The sequence below is a fragment of the Montipora foliosa genome, chromosome 11 (assembly GCF_036669935.1).
Source record: "Montipora foliosa isolate CH-2021 chromosome 11, ASM3666993v2, whole genome shotgun sequence".
NCBI classification, from domain to species: Eukaryota; Metazoa; Cnidaria; class Anthozoa; order Scleractinia; family Acroporidae; genus Montipora; species Montipora foliosa.
The window spans coordinates 36,632,295-36,639,794 of record NC_090879.1 but is presented as its reverse complement, the minus strand read 5'-3'; positions in this window follow the sequence as shown (position 1 = coordinate 36,639,794).

The following is a 7,500-nucleotide window of genomic DNA, read 5'->3' as shown; positions in this document are numbered from 1 at the left end:
AGGAGAGGGAGTTGGGCCTCCCCTCAAGGTCGGCTGTGACCAATTGTGGGCCTCCTAGGCCCCAACTAACCTATATGTACATTCCAGGAGTACAAAGTGTCGAGTCTATGGGGGCAAAAGTGTGATGAGAGGAGCACTTCATCCCCACAAATGCGAAGCATTCCTCCATTGACGAGCCACAATAGAAAATCTCAATACATAGAAATGACAGACGTTACAGGAGCTCTGTAAGAGTCTGGGAAACCTGTGCTAGAACTGAGGGTGGGGTTTTTATATACCATTCGAAACAGTCAGAGGACCATCGCCCTAAGGCCTTAATGAGCCAAGGGGGTAGGTTAGCCGAGGCAGCTGTGGTAGCTGCACTGATGCGGAAACTGTGACCAGCGAATTCGGCTGAATTAAGCCCTCCCTTTGAGAGTAACAGCCTGGTCTCATTTGTGAATTTGCCTCGAGTAAGAAACGAGCCAGACCGAAAAGTAAATAACGGCCGTGTGGTGGGAAAGGGGGTACGGGACTCTAGGTAAACCAACATGGCAGACAAAGGGCATAAATGAGAGTTTGCCTTCCCAATGACAATCGTCTGTACTTTTCTAAAGGGGTCTGTTTTGGAAACCTTTAATCGGACCAGCATGTACTTAGTTGAGGACTTTGGCATGAACACTAGGTCAGAAAATGTAAGGTGGCATTCAGGATTGAAGTGAAAATCGCAGGTCATTTCATTTAATTTAATTACAGCTCTTAGTACGCATTTTGCTACGCCTCAATGCGTGTACACTACATGATACATAATACAAAAACAAAGGCTAATAACAAAAAAAAAAGGTAACGATATGTATATATAACTAGAATAATGTGAATTAATGATGGGTGATATATGTATATAATAATATAATCTGTAAAGTATTAAGACTCAAGGATCAGTCAAACGCTTCTTTGAAAAGATATGTCTTAACTAGAGATATGAATTGTTTGACAGTTTCAGCATATTTGATCTAATCTGGTAGTTTATTCCAAAGCTTAGGCGCAGCAATTGAAAATGCTCTATCACCGTATTTAGTTGTGGATGACTTAGGAACTGTTAATAGCCTTTTGGTCGCAGAGCGCGAAGCGCGCTTCGCTTTATAGGATTCAGGTAGACTACTTAAATACGATGGTGCATAGCCGTTAATAATCTTAAAAGTAATAAGTAAAACCTTAAAAACTATTCTTTGATTAATAGGCAGCCAATGCAATTGGCGTAGAACAGGAGTTATATGATCTCTACGTTTGGCTTTTGTTACTAGTCGAGCAGCTGAGTTTTGAAGGCGCTGCAACTTACTTAGTTGCTTCGCAGGTAAACCATACAAAATGCTATTACAATAATCAAGTTTAGATGTTACGAAAGCATGTACCAGGCGTTCTGTGCTCGGCTGATCAAGGTACTTTCTAATTCTACCAATGTTTCTAATTGCTAATGAAGCTGTGCGACAAAGATTATTCACATGACCAGACATAGTAAGATGTTTGTCAAAGATAACTCCAAGATTGCGTGCTTCTCCACTGATCGATATACAATGCTGATTCATGTTAATTCCAGAAATAGGGGCGCGATTTGAAAAGCGAGAATAAAAATGAACAATCTCAGTCTTAGATGAATTGTTACTAAGCCTATTTTCTAGAAAGAAAGACTGAATGTCATTAATACTTAGTTCAAGATTGATTATAGCAGAATGTCTATGATCAGGATTGAATGTTATATACAACTGTGAGTCGTCTGCATACATCATGCAGTCAAGGCCATGACATCTAATCACATCTTCTAATGGAGCAAAATATAGGATAAATAGTAATGGGCCAAGCACTGAACCTTGTGCTACGCCAGTCTTTATAAGCTGGGGCTTGGACTCGGCCTTCCAAGTATCACTTTCTGGGAGCACTCTCGTATGCACGACTCGAACCATCAAAGTACTGTTCCTGTGAAGCCATATTTGTTGTTCAACCTGTTTATGATGGTTAGGTTAGTTAGGTTATGATGGTTAGGTTAGTTCCCCAATGATTAGGTTAGTTCCCCAATACGAAGAAAACCGAAAAAGGCAAGTGTCATAGCTGCCCAAACCATTAAGGAATCTTTGTTGCTGGTATATGTGACATTGAGGAGGTGGTAAAATAAATTTAAGATAGGCAATGTAATGGGTCTCCGGGTTTTGGAATTATCTCCCTGAGAGCGCCTAACTCCACTGAGAATGAGCTGTAAACGAAGAAAGGCTGATAGGTCTAACGGGTAACCATAACTGGAATGGTAATGCTTTATGGCCGACAAATAATTTTTGATAGTACTATGTTGAACTGAACGAGCCATGTATACCGAAAATTTTATCAGGGTATCTTCGTTGATGGGAAAAGTGGGTGTAAGTCCCGTTTGTGAGCAGAAGGAATAAAACTGTTGCACGCCAGAGCAGTAGGATTTCTTAGTGTTCTGTGAAAGGGCCATCCCGAGGTAAAATTGGGCTTCTCCACTTAGACAGTGAGTAGGCCGGCTGGGATGTGGTCTGGAGATGCATTGAAGTGAGGGGCTAGTTGACGAAAGCACTCCATCTGAAACCGAGAAAGAGAGTCCGCAATAGTATTTAGTTTCCCAGGGAGGTGTACTGCTTGAAAGTAGAAATTGTGCTTTAGGGTACAGAGGGTTAGGGCCCTCACCAAGTCCATAACCCTGGGGACTTTGGATTTCCGAGAATTAATGACCTCTACCACACCTAAGTTGTCACAATGGAACTTGATGTGCTTGGATGTCCACTGGGACCCCCAGAGGTGGCAAGGGACAATGATAGCAAGTAATTCTTGCCAAAGAATGCTTATGCTGGGAGATCTTAGATGTTGGTGGGGTAACCACTTGCCATGAAACCAATGAGTTTGAAAAAAAAACCCATAACCAATGGAGCCAGAGGCGTCTGTAAAGAGGGAGAGGGTTTCAGAGGTGTCACACTGGGAGGACAAGAACATCCCTACACCATTCCACTGGTCAATGAACAAGCTCCATATATCAATATCTTTATAAAAACCCGTTGTAAGCTTGATGAGGTGATGGGGTTGTTCGACACCTCTGGTAAGGCCAATCATTCTTTGCAGAAACGGGCATCCCGGGGAAATCACCTTACAGGCGAAACTTAGAGTACCGATCAGAGACTGAAGCGCTTGCAGGGTTGTTGATCGCTTGGATTGGAACTCACTGAGAGCGGTTGTAATCTGCTGTACCTTATCCTCTGGCAGCCTGGCTTCCATGGTATGTGAATCGAGAATACTTCCCATGAACTGAATAACTTTGCAGGGACCCTCCGTTTTGGCTACTGAAATGGGGATGTTAAGGTTTTTGAAGGACAAAATCATGCTAGACAAACTTGTCTGGCAAAGGGAATTGAAAGGTGGGGTGGGGGCAGGGGGTTCTATTATAAGGAAATCATCCAAGATGTGACATACGAAGGAGATTCCACAGTTGTTTTGCAATATCCACTCGATTGCGTGGGAAAGCTGATTGAAAATAAACGGGGGCGAATGGAGCCCAAAGGGGAGCACTTTATCAAAATAGTAAGACCCCTTCCAGAACATGCCCAAAAGTTCCCAATCATGGGGATGAACGGGGAAGAGCCGAAAAGCTGATTCTATCTCAGTTTTGGCCATGAAACAGTCGGAACCGAACCTCTGAATACCAGAAATTGCATTGTCGATAGTGATGTATTGGAGGGACAAATCATCCTTGTCGATGAAATGGTTTATGCTGGTGGTCCCTGATTTGGGAAAGGCAAATGGAATATTGTTCGGAACTTGTCTGAGTGCTTTTTAGGAACGAGGCCGATAGGTGAAACTTGGAAATTCTCAAATGGGGGGGAAGGGAAGGGACCTGCAGTGCGTCCTTTTGCCACTTCCTCAGCTAAATTTGAAGAGACCACATCAGGATTGAGAAAAGCAGTAGGTAGATTCCTCGAGAAAGCACAGTTTATTAACAAAAAACCTGTCGGGGTGGCTGCAGAGAGCCCATTGCAGATTAAAGACATTAACTGGGGTGACTACACCCCCAAAATTACTTGCCACGGTGGCACGAGCTATGGTGCTTGCTGTTGGAATTCCCAGCCCGTGGGGGTTGCCGCGTTTCGGAATCGGAGGAAAGGGCGCACCTGGTCCTGGGGTGATCCCCTCCACAACCTGGCTTGTTGCACTTGTGTACATAGGGGCAGGGGGCCCTCGCACATGAGAAACCCCTCTTAAAAATGTGGCAAGAACGAGGTTCGTTCCCTCTAGCTGTACTTGACATGGGTGAGGGTCTTGATTGGAAAAAACCAAGTTCTTCCTTCATAAGGGAAGGGGCAACAGTAAACGTTTTAAGCCATAGTTGGCTGTCTATGGTCGACCATTTTAGAAACTTATTGGCAGCAACCTTTTGGCGAAATTTGACATCGTAAACGCACCAACCTAGGCCCCTGTGATAGTTAGCTGCATACCGAATAAAGGAAAGGTATTCTAACAATTCTGAAGCACGAGTTGGATGCTTGCTGATAATAACGCTCATGTAAGACGTAAAAGCTGAGGTCCACTCCTCTATGTTAGTTATGGAAGTGGCCTTGACCTTATTTACCCTAATAACTGAGTTCTCGAGAGTCAGAGTGAGAGGCTCGTCATGGGCAGGCTGTAGCGAGTTAAAGTTCTTTGGTAACAATTTTGCAAGTTCCATGAACTCACCAGAGAGGATCTCCTTCACAAGCTTGGGTGGTAGTTCGTGCACTGAATCCGACGTCTGCGGGGATACAGAGGAAAGGCTGTTGATGTCAATCCCAGTTGCGCCATGAACAGGAGTAGAATATAGGGTTTCTTGAACTACAGAAGGAACGTTGTCCTCACTCAACACGTTTCTCTCAGGAAGAACAGCTTGAGAAGATGACGAAGAACCAGCGAAGGCGTTCATGGCAGCCTGGGCAGCTGCGGGCACAGTCTGTTCAATCGTCTCGTTGATGGTTGCTTGGACTAACTTAACTTGGGTCAACTGGCTTTCAGACATTCTTTTTCGTCCGAACAGTTGCGGTTAAGCAGGTCCTGGACTTGTTGTTGCAACTGATGGAACTGCCGCTGGAGGTCTGTGTTGTCGCTGCCATTTAGAACAGGAGTTGGGGCGCTAATCGGTTGTGTGGTTCGCTTGGTTTCTCTAACTTCTTTGAGCCGGTCGACGAGCGCGGAGCGTGTTCCAGCGGTAGGAAGGCTAAGTTGACTGCACAAGGTACGGAGATCTTTTACAAACAGACTATCCAGATCAAGGTCAGCTGGGATATTGATCGGTTCGCCAGACGCTAAGCGTCGTGTCTGCCGTGAAGGTGGCATTAGTACGTCTAGCTGAAGAGGGTTAGGAAAGCTCAGGATAATTTGAAAGAAAACTTCAGGACAAATTGTGCTTGGCCGTGAGAAAAAAGACCAGAGTGATAGAGCACGTGGAAATGCAACCTATAGGCGAATACGGAGCGCCAATAAAACAATGGAGAGATCATAAGATCAGCTCACATGATCTTGCACGTGAAAATCAACTGGACGTAGGACAAAGCTCAAACAAGAGTTGTCAATTAAGTGAAATTTATTTCTGGTGATCAATAAATTATGATCCAAAGTGGAGTAAATACCCTCCTTGAACATCAAAGTCATTGTTTACAAATTTAAACAGCTTCAATGGCATTTTTTCTAACCTAAAATTTGTATTGAGATTATTTTTAAAAAAATCAGAGTGGCCCTTAAGTGAACGATTCAGAAAAAAAAAACAGAAAGAAGCTATTGAGCTGAGTAAATTGGATTTTCAATGTTGAATGCCAGTAATTTTCTATATTTAGAATTAGTTCACAGTTTTCTTATTGTTATATTGTGTACATAATAAGGTGAGTGCCTCTAATTTAAAAAGAAAAACCAACATCGTTTGGGGCTATTAAATTGGCAACAGTGCATGTTGTTGAAACTTAACAAATTACTAAACAAAAGGATTGAGATAATTGAGGTTAAGACTTTTGGTCAGTGAAACATTAAGTATCAAGCACGTTGTTTAAATTTTCCCTCAACATGAAATAAAAAGCAAAACAGGGAAACTTTACATGAAACATAAATACTGCTTTACACTAAGATTAGAAGAACCGAAGAAATTAAACATAAATTTCTGATACATAGGTAACAGATAGTTTAGTAAAGGGCATTCTGAATTTAGAATTCGGATGTAGACGTCTTTCAGAGTTATGCGCACTGACTGATTTGTTCTGCCAGAATAATAAGATTCGAATTCATCCCAAAAACGTCTGGCATAAGTGCAATAGAAGAAAAAATGAACTTTGTTATAGTTGACATTTCTGAGCTTGAAAGTAAAAAACAAAAACAACAAAAATAAGAAATATTATCAGTGAAAGTGTTTATGTCGGAAACCAAAGGAAAAATAGGAAAACTACTTTAGTGCATGAACGTCTAATCTAATTGCGATTTCAATTCAGTTAATTCTTCTGCTGTACTACTTTATTCGAGTATAAGCTCCCAATCTACATGAAGTTGACCCGGTTTACTTTGACTGAAAAAAGGCTGTTTTATCTGCCTCCTTGGCAGCTTTTAGCTTTGATAGTTGACGTCTTCTAGATTCCTGAATAGATTTTGGAAAATCTGTATAAATACGAATGGTGTTATCTCGTACCTTTCTCGCATGTTGTGCGATCATTTGTCTGTCACTATAACGTAAAAGGGGGCAATAATCATTCTTGGGCTCTTGGTTTTTTAACTGCCCAAGCGATGAACACACTGAAGCTCTATCGCATCAGGATTTTCAACTTCCAAGGTTGAACTTATGAAGGATGGCAAGATGGTGTCTTCTGCACCTGCTTCACTCCCAGTCACAGAGCTTTCAGGAATCCCTTCAAATAGTAAATTTTCACGTCATGCCCAGACCCCCTGATACATGGTCTTGGAATAGTCAAATTTCAAATTTTAAATCCACTCTTAGCACTTCCACTTCAATGAAATATAATTCACTAGTTATTGAGCGTAATTAAAAAATAATTGAAGAATTAAGCCAGTCAATTCCGATAGAAACAGGGAGTGATTTTACCTCTTCAGGTGGTTTGCTCTGGAATGATTGCTTCTCCATGCTTTCCTTGCTTCTCTTCAAGACTTTGTCCGCCTTGCAAGTGTAGCCGAGTATTAAGAATCCCTCGCTGTGGCGCCTCAACTTGGGCATTTGTGAATGTCTCAAATAAACAACAAAAGAAACCATACCAAAGGCAAACAACAAAAGAACTACTTATTACTTGTACTTATTAAGCCCAGCTTCAAAGAACAACAACTTAGAATTTGCCGCAAAAGTGATGACTATTTATCGAAACAAGTTAGAAGCTTTTCTCAATAATTTACGAATAAAATGTTCACAAGATTTACCTTTCTCGATCAAAGATTATAGAATGTGATGGCGATTCCCAGATTCGTCATTAGCGACCACATTGTAAAGTCCTGTGAATACGA